Source organism: Gymnoscopelus braueri (assembly GCF_963280865.1).
Source record: "Gymnoscopelus braueri genome assembly, chromosome: 12".
Taxonomy (NCBI): domain Eukaryota; kingdom Metazoa; phylum Chordata; class Actinopteri; order Myctophiformes; family Myctophidae; genus Gymnoscopelus; species Gymnoscopelus braueri.
In genome coordinates, this window is record NC_137614.1 from 48,289,192 (window position 1) to 48,302,822 (window position 13,631).

A 13,631-nucleotide genomic window follows, 5' to 3' on the forward strand; every position below is an offset into this window, starting at 1 on the left:
CATAGGGTTACAGGGTTACCCAGGGTTACTGGGTTGCACATCCAGTCTGGGACTGGGACTGAATGTGTGCTGCTGTTGGACCATAGAGATCATCATCATCAAACTGTTCTGAAATCCACAAATCACTGAAAGGCTTCAGTGATTTCTGGACTTCCTCCTTGTGATCAAGTGCAGCTTCATCCATGGGTCTGAATCTGTGGTCGGTGTGTTTTTTTGAATATCGGCACACAAGACAAACTGGCTGTTGACATTCCAGACAGAACAGTTTGAGTTTCTCAGCATGTAAACGGCAGAGAACCTCAGACCCTGTTGAAGCTCTCTGATGTCTCTCCTGTATGAAGGCCTCACACAGGTTCTTCAGAGCCAGGTTTCTGGGTGGATCCACTGAATGTCTCTCCATACAAATTGGACATTCCTTTATTTTCTTCTCTCTCCACCATTTTAGTAGACAGTCTTTGCAGAAGCTGTGGCTGCATGAAAGGATAACAGGATCTTTAAAGATGTCACAACACACAGGACAGGAATAATTCTCTTCAGGGCGAGGATAATTGGAAGCCATTTGATCTCTGAGTGAAGCTACAGACACTCTCGTAAGCCAGTCAGTGGTGGTAACACTCCCACCTCTTGAAACTTCCCTGAAGTTTACCAGTATTATAAAATACTACTCAAAGGAAAGCGACTGGTTGTCTAAGGTGTCCGATAAGAACTTAACTGAGATGTCAACCCGGGTGATTATGAAAATATCTAAATATCCTTGTTCGTACAGAAGTTTCTGGACTCTCTCCTGGTGGGAGATGGTCGATGATCTTGAAGGCTCTAGTCTTAGAGATAGTGGTATATTAAGGGTACCGCTGATTGCAACTCCACTCAAGAGGTGACAGCCATCCTTTATATAGTGCTTGGCTGGATGCTCGTGACATCTCACTGATGGCACGATGAGTCAGCTATATATAGCATGATGTCAGCACTAGTTGTCTCTCCATATATGGAGTTCTAGATCAACCACGCCCAAATATGGACTTTGTGATGTCAGCCTTAGATAGGTTAGTATTATGTCGGATAGCTCCATATATGGAGTACCAATATTCAGTGGGTAACTATGGCGACCTATCAAATACCCGTATGACGTGAAAGCTTTTGTAACAATGTTATACTATCAACACAATCTTAGTGTTTTGACAATTATTCGGGGGCCCACTTGCAATATCCTCACGGCCCACCAGTGGGCCTCTGCCCACAGGTTCAGAATCACTGGTGTAGATGATGATGACATCACAGAGTGTTGCTTTAGGAGACACTTGTTCAAACAAGCAGTTCAGTATATTTCGATGCCAATACCTTTGTACTTTTACTCGAGTAACATTTTTGAACACAGGCCTTTTACTTGTAACAGAGTATTTTTATAGTGTGGTATTGCTACTTTTACGTAAGTAAAATATCTCTGTACTTCTTCCACCACAGCCAATCAGAATCCTTATACCATCCTCTGTCTGTCCGTCCGTCCGTCCGTCCGTCTGTCCTCCAGCAGGGTTTATCTATGGGGGGCATCTCATTTCGACTCAGCCTGTGTGTGTGTGTGTGTGTGTGTGTGTGTGCGCGTGTGTGTGTGTGTGTGTGTGTGTGTGTGTGTGTGTGTGTGTGTGTGTGTGTGTGTGTGTGTGTGTGTGTGTGTGTGTGTTTGGACCAGACAGATTCTCTGGAGTGTGATTAATGCGTGGAGACACTCTCCCTGCTGTTGGAACAGCCCAGAGACAGACAGCGATAACCCCTCACCCTTAACCCCCCTCGGCAAGAGAGAGAGAGAGCTGGTGAACTCTGTTGTGTTTGCAAGAAGCACAAGTCCTCTCTCCCCAAAGTTCAACCTCACAAGCTGTGTGTTTGTAGACATCAACACAAACAAATGCCAATTACGTGCTCTTTAAGTTGGAGTCAACAGTTAACTGCATCTCGGGGGGGATCTTAACTTCGCTGTGGGGCTTATGGCTTAAGTCTTTATTGACTGATTCATGTTTTTTATTGTCATATAATGCATACATGATCATAATTTGTGCATAGTGTGTCTGTCATTTCATTTCATTTCAACTTTTATCTAATTCTCGGAAAACACACTTGAAGGTTGACGAGAGCCTCTTTTTCAGGGGTGCCGAGATTACAAGTTGGAGAAAATGACATCACATGATTTATCAACATCATGTGATGTAATATTCTTTTAAATCTCAAAACTGTCAAAAAAAATAAAACAAATGGCTCAAGAGCTTATTTCAGTTATGGTCCTTTGAGTGCCAATGTGTGTGTAAACTGAGAGGCACGTGTTTTGGGGGGAAAAACACACGTATAGAAAAATAAAATGTATAATAAATACATTCCTGCAATTTCAACAAGTAAAATGGCAAAAGAACAACATGGGTACTGTACGGTGGTGTAAAGTAACTAAGTACATTTACTCAAGCACTGTACTTAAGTACAGTTTTGAGGTATTTTTTTTTACTTTACTGGAGTATTTCCAGTTTTCAATACTTTTACTTCTACTCCACTACATCTCTGAAGCAAATATTGTACTTTTACTCCACTACAATTATTTGAAAACTTAAGTTACTAGTTACTTTGTAGATTTCTATTATTAATACAAAACATACATGAATACATACTGTACATACATACATACATGAAACAATGCACTGCATCGTGACACATTGTGAGCATGTAGATCTGCTATTTTCAAGACATTTTATACATTTGAAAACATATGAAATGGGACATTCTGCATAAAGTAGTAGTATAAAGTACTTTTGGTACTTTTGTACTTTTACACTCAGGTAAATTTTGAATTCCGGACTTTCACTTGTAACAGAATATGTGTATATTGCAGTATTGATACTTTTACTTAAGTAAAACATTTTAGTACTTTTTCCACCTCTGGTAGTACTGTAGAAGGAACCTGTTAGAACTCGACTAATAGATGGTTATGTCCAGCTGCTCTGTATAGAGGACAAGAGCTCTCCGTGGGTGTAGGAGTGGATGAAGGAAGGGCAGTAAGATCAAAACAAAACAAATCACACAATTCTGGAGAAAGAGGGAAGACTTTCCCTCGAAGAGGAACTTGCTAAAATAGACAACGCCAACTTCTCTAAAACATGTTTTCCTTGTCCTATAGTGACTTCTACTTTTGTTTTGCACCCTTGCAGTGGTGTGAAGTGACTAAGTACATTTACTCAAGTACTGTACTGAAGTACAATTTTGAGGTACTTTTACTTTACTGGAGTATTTCTAATATTCATTACGTTTGCCTATACTGAGCCACATCTCAGAGGTAAATATTGTACTTTTTTTTACTCCACTACAATTATTTGAAAACTTTATTTACTAGTGCAGATACTTTGCAGATGTTGATGATATTATAAAACATGCATTATCCACATTCAGCCTTATATATTTCGGCTATAAGCGACATGTTTTGAGCTTGTAGATCTGTTGATGTTTTAAACATATTGAAAACTTGTGAAATGGGACATTATGCATAATGAGTACTTTTACTTTTGGTACCTTTGGTACTTGGTGGCAAATGTTGATGCCAATACTTTTGTGCTCTTAATCAAGTACATTTTGAACACCAGACTTTTACTTTTACTAACAGAGTATTTTGATACTTTTACTTAAGTAAAAAAAATGTCAGTACTTCTTCCACCACCGCTTGCTTTGCATTCTGCAGGGTCGGTTCAGGCGTCCCCCCCCCCCTCCCTTCCACAGCTCGCGACGGGGACCCGAAAAACAGAATTTCTGTCACAGTGATTACTCTGGAAAGGGAAAACAGTTGTGACACAGATGTACTTGTTTGCATCTCGGCCGTGTCATTCTTTACGAGATGTCAACTGACACCCCAAAGCATATAGGCTCCTCTTTCCAGCAGCTGTCACTCTTTGACTGCCTCTTTGCATTTATTATGCAAATTACTAACAGTTGTTTCTGTACTTTAAAGTATTCTTTGTTATTTGCATGATGTGACCCAGGCAAGCCTCAGTGTGTGTTTCATATTAAGAGGTTGTGACATGATGTGTGTGAGCCGAGTGTTGGATCATCTATCGGTAATAATGATGAGTAGTTAAGCCCTCTATTTTGGCATAGGGATTATAGAGCCCCCCCCCCCCCCCCCCCCCCCCGACCGATGTATCAGTATGGGCTGATCACTTCTTTTTTTTAAAAGATATTTTTGGGGGCTTTTGTGCCTTTATTTGGAAAGTACATAATTTGGAAACTCTTTCACTGCCAGACTTATTTCTGGCTGCCTTTGCCCACTGCCAGAAATCTTTGTTTTTTTATCCTTTCAACTGCAGAAAATTTATATTAATTATGATCACTTGTCCGATCGTTTGTAAACACACACGGTATCCCTGTGCCTCGCTCGCCCAGAGAAAAATCATTACAACCGCGATGCCTTCTTAACAGCATGTGAATATACCATTTCTCGCCAAAAATGCAAGCGTTTCTTACCTTTTCAACTGGCCACAGAAAATGTATATCCCTTATTATCGCTTGTCTGACTGTTTGTAATCACACACGGTACGTGTGTGTGTCGCCCATAGAAAAATATTCCAACCAGACATTTCCTTCACCTGCAGCAGCATGTTGAAAATAGGATGTCTCGCAAAATACAGGGGAAAAAAAGTCAACTCAAGCCATTTTAATGAAAAAGTTAAACAGGAAGTGGACAGAGGCGGAAATCTTCGGATGACATTATTTCCGGATCCGGGTGAGTGGAAAGTGAAACTGATCACTCGGGTGACAGAGAACAGCGCAATCTTTTATAAAACGATTAAAAAACAATAAGTCGTCATAAGTCGTCCTTTGCAGTGCCAGTGAGGGCTTTTGGACAATAAGTCGTCATAAGTCGTCCTTGGCAGTAAGATAGTTAAGAGTGACAGGAAACGGGGAGAGAGTCGGGAATCGAACCCGCGACTCGCTGGTGCATGTGGTATGCACCACATAGGCCATCAGCGCCCCCATTATTTGATATTTTTTGGGCCACATCTGTATCGGCAATTATGTAGCCAATGTGTCCAGACTTTTTTTTAAAACCACTTTGAACCTAGTGTCCCTATTTTGGCTATGCCATTATAGAGTTAATGTTTTCCTAAACAACAAAAGAACATAGCAGATCTACAAGCTCACAACTTGTTGCAAATTGCAATGCGATGCGTTGTTGTGAGCTTGCAGATTGGATATCTTTGAAAGATTTTTAATGGGGCTTAAGTGGTTAAATGAAGTTCAGTTCGAGTGCTTTCAATTTCATATTGAACTTGAATTGACATACTTCATTTAAATGTTTTATCTATTAAAACGTTGTTTTTATTTTTATTCATTTGTCTGCGCAATAAGTTAAATGTTCTCAAATTGAAACGTTAATCAAACGTCAAGGTTTCTCAAAATGATTCCAAAATCGTGATTGGCATCAGACCCCAAAAATGTGTCGGGCTCTAGTTCTGACAGGAAGTGTGAGTAACGATCTGAATCATTTCAGTAATAATGAGTAGTTAATGACTAGTTGCACTCTGTAATAACTTTGATGTCCTAACCGAGATTTGAACCCAGGTCCCCTTTGCACGGATGCTTAGGGTTTATGAACTATTAGAACATGGCTGCTTACTCATGGGAGATATCTATGCCACAAAAATGTGGAATGCCTTATCAACAGTCATAAATAAATGTGAATCCTTACTCTCCTTCAAAACTGCTATAAAATAGCACTTACATGTGGCTGCAATTCGGAACTGGCCCCTGTATAAAGTCAAAGCCTGCCCCCCCCCCCCCCCCCCCCCGAATTGTTTACTGTACATATATTTCGATTTTTGATTTCTACCCGTTTATATGATGTTTTTGCAAAGTAGTGTATATTCGTCTGCCATTAAATGTTTTTCGATGAATTTAGTACGAAGGACCCCAATGGAAACAAGCCATAGTGCTTTCTTGGGTTTAAAATCCTCTTAACAGACCTTGTATTGAACTGTACTTGCCTGTGCTTGTCTTTGCAAACTGTTAATAAAGTATTCAATCAATGAATGTTCAATCAATCAATCAATCGAATTTGGACCTTCAGGCAGTACCACTTCAAACAGCAGTGGTCCTACCCGACCAAAGGATCTAAATGTCTCAATAGAAGGGCAGTTAGGCCAAATACAACCACCGTAGTTGTGTTAGTTATCGTTGCTGTCGGGCAGAAACCTCTTATCTCCATATTTTAACTTTTCGTGTTTTTTCGTAAATTAACCCCTACTTGATCATACGACAGTGTCACACAAAAGCATCAAAAGTAGCAGATCTGCAAGCTTGAAACACGGTGTGAAGCGACGCGTTTAGAGCTTGTAGATCTGCTACTTTTGATGCTTTTGAATTTGAATCCTGAAAAGTAACAGTGCATCACAGAAGCGGGGTGTGGTTATAACACAAGCTGTAGTATGTCGCCACAACCCAACACGACACGTCGTGAGCTTGTAGATCGTCAATTTTCACAATTTTCACCGAAAATACCACGAGAGTTCAAGTACTTAAAATAAATTGGAGAATGTGTTGGGGGCACGGTGTGTGTGTGTGACGCTGTGGGCATGTTCTCTCCGCGTCATCAGTGCCCATACCCTAGGTGGGGTTGGGGAAAGGGCCTTTCTATGTGGAGTCTGCATGCCCCCTCAGGTACATACCCTCACAAAAAAACATGCAGTAATCCTGGTCTCTATACTGCCTCCCCCTGGTCAGCCGGCGCGCCTGATGGAGGGGAAAGGAACTGGTTGGAATAACATGTTCCTTCCATGCGCTACATCCAACCGGGGAAACTCCCCCCTGTCAGGTGATAAGGAGCGACCTTCTCACTCCTCATGCGTTGAAGGAAGCATGAGCTCAATTAGGGGCTCTCCCCAGGCTGGCAGAGGGAGAGTAGCGCCCAGGATTACAAGCTCAGGCAATTGGCACTGGGTGAAAAATGGGTTACAAAATCGTGGGATAAAAATTTTGGGGGGAAAAAAAAGACATTTGAGAGTGTGCTGTTTTGAAGAAGGAATTTGACTAATTTGTTTAAGACTCCATTGCACTGATGTCAGCATATGTCAGTAAAACTATAATAATGTAATTAAACTTCAAAATAAGATTTTAAATTAGAATGCTGATGAAAGAGTTGTAGCAGTACTAACGCAGAATAGATGGAAGATAATTTCTACCATGTCTATTGCTACACGCACGCACGCACGCACGCACGCACGCACGCACGCACGCACGCACGCACGCACGCACGCACGCACGCACGCACGCACACACACACACACACACACACAGACGCGCACACATGCGCTAATGTGCACGCGCGAAATTGTGCTTAAACCCCAGCAGCCTTATTGTGGGGAAGGCTTTCGCGGAAATTAGAATTGATGAATTCAGTACATAGGACCACAATGGAAACAAGTCCCCTGGACTTTTTTTGTGTCATCCTGTTAGCCAAAATGTGTGACTGTACCACGTGCTGTTTGCATGTCTGACTATATATTATGAATTCAATCAATCGAGTGGTTAATTCATTGTAACACTAAGAGAGTACAAATGTAATTCCCTTGACTCATGGAAAGAAAGATAACACACAGATAGCATAAGGATAACATTTCTACACTCTGAATTAAATTCACACACACACACACACACACACACACACACACACACACACACACACACACACACACACACACACACACACACACACACACAGTAAGTAGTCACTGGGTTGTGTACTATATGTATAGGACATTCAGTCCCAGTGTGCTAGGCCTCCAATAACAGCAGGCTGTACAATATCACACAGATAACAAAACAGGCTAATAAGACAGGATGACGTTAGGCCCCAGGGTGCCACACACACACACACGCGCGTACACCCCCCCACACACACACACACACACACACACACACACACACACACACACACACACACACACACACACACACACAAGCACACACGAGCACACACACGCACTTACTTCACACATCACTCCTCCAATCCCTCCATTTCAAGTCGTTCGCCAGATGCCCCCCACTCCAACTGCTGTTAATCATATTAGCTGGAATCCCTAGCACTTAAATCCATAACTGCTGTGTGTATTAATCGCGTGGAATCTCGTTATCACGTCTATATTAATTAAAGCCATCTGCTGGGAATGGGGTGAGGATGGGGATAACGGGAGGACAAGCAGCAGGGGATAGGTATAGGGGTGCATCATCGGTGCTGTTTGGGTCTTAATATACTGTAGCTGTTTGGGTCTAATACTGTAGCTGTTTGGGTCTGATACTGTAGCTGTTTGGGTCTGATACTGTAGCCGTTTGGGTCTGATATGTAGCCGTTTGGGTCTGATACTGTAGCCGTTTGTGTCTGATACTGTAGCCGTTTGATACTGTAGCTGTTAGGCCCTAACAGCTAGCTACAGTATCAGACCCAAATAGCTACAGTATCAGACCCTAACAGTTAGGGTCTGATACTGTAGCCGTTTGGGTCTGATACTGTAGCCGTTTGGGTCTGATACTGTAGCTGTTTAGGTCTGATACTGTAGCTGTTTGGGTCTGATACTGTAGCTGTTTGGGTCTGATACTGTAGCCGTTTGGGTCTGATACTGTAGCTGTTTGGGTCTGATACTGTAGCTGTTTGGGTCTGATACTGTAGCCGTTTGGGTCTGATACTGTAGCTGTTTGGGTGGCTGTTTGTTTGCGCAATCAAATTTAAGTCACAAATCGTTTTTCTAAAGCAGTGGTTCTCAAACCTTTTCATGTCAAGGACCCCCAAATTGATATGTATTTGGCCGCGGAGCCCCTTTTGAAAAGGTTTTGCCCCACGGAATCCCATAAGTGAAGATTTGTCAAGATCTAGGAAGAATGAAAGATATGACCAAAAAGGCATATAGCCTACAGTACAGTACATAATCCAGGTCCGCAGGCACTCAAAGTAGTTTTGAAAAGTAAAAGGCCTTTAATTCAATTGGACTCGATACAAAATTACAGCACATCAACGTTTCGGCTGCCTTCATTTTATTTATTTTTATTTTTTTTACAGTTTTTGTATACGTTTTTGAAAAGTTTTCAGTTTTTTTTTAAAAGAGCCGAAATAAAAAACATGGCTTATTTTACCCTGGATTTGAACCTGGTTTCATGCGCAGGTGCTGACATTTTTACTATTGAGCTAATAGAACCGGCCTGCTTGCTCAGGGGATACATTTAATATTGAGTTGACCCAAAATTTGTGTCAGATCCTGTGTCTAGGTGAGACATGACCTTTGACACATTCTAAATGTCTCAATAGAAGAGCAGGGAGACAAAATACGACCACCCCAATTGTGTGAGTTATATTGTATTAACATACTCTACCATACAGATTGGACAAAATTACATTGTATTCAAAAAAAGTTACATAGTGCAGCTTTAAGTATTTCAACTCAACTGTTCCTCATTTTGCTGGGGGGGGACTCCCTGGAACCACCTTAAAGGACCCCTGGGGGTCCCCGGACCTCACTTAGAGGAACCAGCGATCTAAAGCTCATAGGGCTGTGTACCGTTGTAATGCGGCTTGACAAGCACTTCCTGGTTCGGGTGTCACAGCAATCCTCTTTAACTGGTGATCATATATCCATCTGCCTCTGCTGTCAACATGGATTATTCCTCCCCGGCATGAACACGCCAGGCACATGCCACAGCTTCAACCGCACGCGTGAAGCATGTACAATGAGGCGGTTTGAACCGACGCCGTTGAACTTTTAAGAGACGCGCCATATCAATGCGGTAAGAAGAAGAAGAAGAAGAAGAAGAAGAAGAAGACGGAAAATTTTGTGTTTCGATCACTAAAAATTCTTCTAGCCATGCAGGAGGGAGGCAGTCTGACTGCCCTTAAGTGACTGCGTTGAAGCGCGCCAGCTCCTCTCCTCTCCTCTCCTCTCCTCTCCTCTCCTCGCGGAAGGGGGAAAAGGCTCGCCCCGGAGAAGAGAGAAGCAAGCGCAGCAGCAAGCGAGCGCCGAGTTCAAACCCCGAATAATATTGAACTCAGCATTATTCAAAAAAGGAAATGCCGTTAAGTTTTGATATGTTGCTTTTTTTCTCCTCCCTTCTCCGGAGCAAAGTATGGCTCCGAGGCAAGACGGAGAGAGAGAGAGAGAGAGAGGGAGAGAGAGATGGAGAGATGGAGCTCCACTGCGTAGATGGAGCATGGGAAAGAAAGACACATAGGGGGGGTGTGTGGAGGAGAGGGTGGTGACGGGGGTGAGGGTGGGGTAGAAGAAAGGAACAGAGCAGTATATAACTGTATCTAGCCTTCCAGAGATCCATCCATCTCTTTTGCCCAGCCCCTCCCTCCCTCCCTCCCTCCCTCCCTCCCCTCTCGCCCGTTTTCATAATTCCTTCATCTTTGAAACTTCAAGGGCGGCGTGCAGGGAAAACATGTCAGTAAAGCTGGGGGGCGTAAACCTGGGCGGCCAGCACCTCACACACTCCATACACACACACACACACACACACACACACACACACACACACACACACACACACACACACACACACACACACACACACACACACACACACGCACGTTTGTATTTTCTATACTTGAGAGGACATCAACATTGTAGGACAGCAATTTTATAAATGGCATTTTTTTACGAGATTTTTCACCCTAAACCACTGTTCCCCACATAATGGGGTTGGTACCCATTTGTGGGTCACGGAACCATTTTTATGTGTCACACTGAGTAAATATCCCCTTTTTTCCGTTTCCTACAATTTTCTAATTATTTCAAAAGATTTTCAAAAAATAAATTCATGAAATAAAAAATGTAATCTATATTTTTGTTTTTTTATGAAGTGAAAATAGTAGATCTACAAACAACGTGTTGCATCACTTGTAGATCTGCTATTTTTACTAGTTTGGGTAGTTTCCCGAGAAGAAATCAGATTTCTCTATCGCGCTAAAAAGATTGTGAACCACTCTGCTCTATAAACCCTAAAGCCGAAAATAGCCGTACGCGTATGGATCGGCTACTGCTATCGATGCATGTCAGTGCCGTTGTAGCCTGCCCCAACGCGTCTGATATCTGGTCTAGAGGGGCGGACTCAAAATCTCCGGAGAAAACATCCGTGGGCTCCTATTGGTTCACCGATCTGTGCGCCCGCCCCCCGCCCTGCCCCGCTCCTCCTCCCACACGGTGTAGCATTGAGAGACCCGACGTCACAACATTTGGAGCGACGCCCACTGCACTCTGGTTGGTTGGGGAAATGAAAGGTTGACTCCCACTTCCTATGCCAGGAATGTCAACAGGCTGGTCCAGGCTTTCTTTTTGAGCAAAACGCGAAGTAAAATAAAAGCCTGGAGATCGAGGCTATAGTGCCGTTGTAACTTGGTATAAATCAGGCATCACTCCAACCCTATAACCCTTAAACCTAACCTCTAAATGCCTAATCCTAACCCTAATTCCAACCTCCTAATTGTAATAATTAATTGTATTTATTTTATTTTAACATAAAACAACCATTTCTCTTATGAGGACCAGGAAAAGGTTTCCTCATAATGTCTCTAATTCTCAAATTCTACTATACTTGCGGGGACATTTGGCCCTCACAAGTATAGTTATACAGAGTACACACACACACACACACACGCACACACACACACACACACACACACACACACACACACACACACACACACACACACACACACACACACACACACACACACACACACACACACACACACACGCACACACGCACATGCATGCACACACATCAGGCCTCGCGTTGAATGACAGCTGATCAGGGGTCGGGGGGGGGGGGGCGCCTGCCAACAACTCTCTCTCCCCCTCCTCTCATCTTCAGGCACTCATCCCATTTGATCCATTAGCATTCTTTTCTTTTCTTTGCGTTGCTCTCTCTCTCTCTCTCTCTCTCTCTCTCTCTCTCTCTCTCTCTCTCTCTCAGGCAGACGGCGGTGGCACAGCCTCAGTCTGCGCTGCAGTTGAACTGTCGCCTGGGGGGGTCCATGCATGCAATACGTTACCTACAGTGTACGTATACCTACCTGAGAGGAGAGGAGGGGGAGCGGCTGACAGCTGCCTGCATAATCAGCCCCCCCCCCCTGCCTAACTGCTGCTTAGTGCAGGGTAGAGGGTGGATAGGATAGGAAGACACTGGGTGGCAATTGGGGGGGGGGGGGTGTGTGTGTGTGTGTGTGTGTGTGTGTGTGTGTGTGTGTGTGTGTGTGTGTGTGTGTGTGTGTGTGTGTGTGTGTGTGTGTGTGTGTGTGTGTGTGTGTGTGTGTGTGTGTGTGTGTGTCCATATTTTATACTTTTTATGTTTTTTCTTCGTCATACTCAGTGGTGTAAAGTAACTGAGTACATTTACTCAAGTACTGTACTTAAGTACAATTTTGAGGTACTTTTTCTTTACTGGAGTATTTCCAATGTTCAATACTTTTACGTCTACTCCACTACATCTCAGAGGCAAATATTGTACTTTTACTCCACTACAATAATTTGAAAACTTTAGTTACTTTGCAGATATACATTATTATATTATAAAACATAGATTAACCACTTTAGCCCTGTTTCATATATAGGCTATTTGAAAATAGCCGATCTACAAGCTCACAGCTTTTGGTACTTTAAGTATATTTTTCGATGCCAATACTTTTGTACTTTTACGCAAGTAACATTTTGAACACGAGCCCACTTCTTTACACCGGCAAATGTGATGTGACAATTAAGTTCTGATTGTGATTATCCAGGGCAGTGGTTCTCAAACGTTTTCATGTCAAGGACCCCCAAATTGAGACTTATTAGCCTGCGGACCCCCATTTGAAAAGATTTTCCAGGGACCCCCCCCCATAAGAGAAGATTTTTACGGCTCTAGCAGTGATTCTCGACCATTTTAATTTAAAGGACCCCCAGTTTGCATTAGGGCTACGGACCCCCATTTCATGTTATTTAATGTTATTTCTATCCCTGAGACCCCAATTTATATTTGTAAAATCAAAATCATAATCACATCCAGTGACCAAATGACAGCCGTTGCTAAACTAGTTACTAGCTACTTCTGTTTCCTTTCCGAGGAAAGTCACCACGAAACTAATGAAACGAGGAAATGACCATGATTATGAGCTTGATGACAGTAATGACACGGATGGAGCAGAAAATGATGTTTTCAGTACATATGAGGTTTAATTATGTCTAAGGCCTTGATTTATACTTGGCTGCATGCAGTGGTGTAAAGTAACTAAGTACATTTACTTAAGTACTGCGCTTAAGTACAATTTTGAGGGATTTGTACTTTACTTGAGTATTTCCAATTTCCAATACTTTTACTTCTACTCCACTACATCTCGGATCCAAATATTGTACTTTTCCCCCACAACAATTATATGAAAACTTTAGTTACTAGTTACTTTGTAGATTTTGATTGTTATTACAAAGCATACATCAACCACTTCAGCCCTACAGCTACAGTATATACATTTCGGCCATTTGAAAATAGCCAATCTACAAGCGCGCAATGCCTCGCGATGCAACACATTGTGTGCTTGTTGATCTGCTATTTTCAAAAGATTTTTATACATTTGAAAACTTGTGAAATGG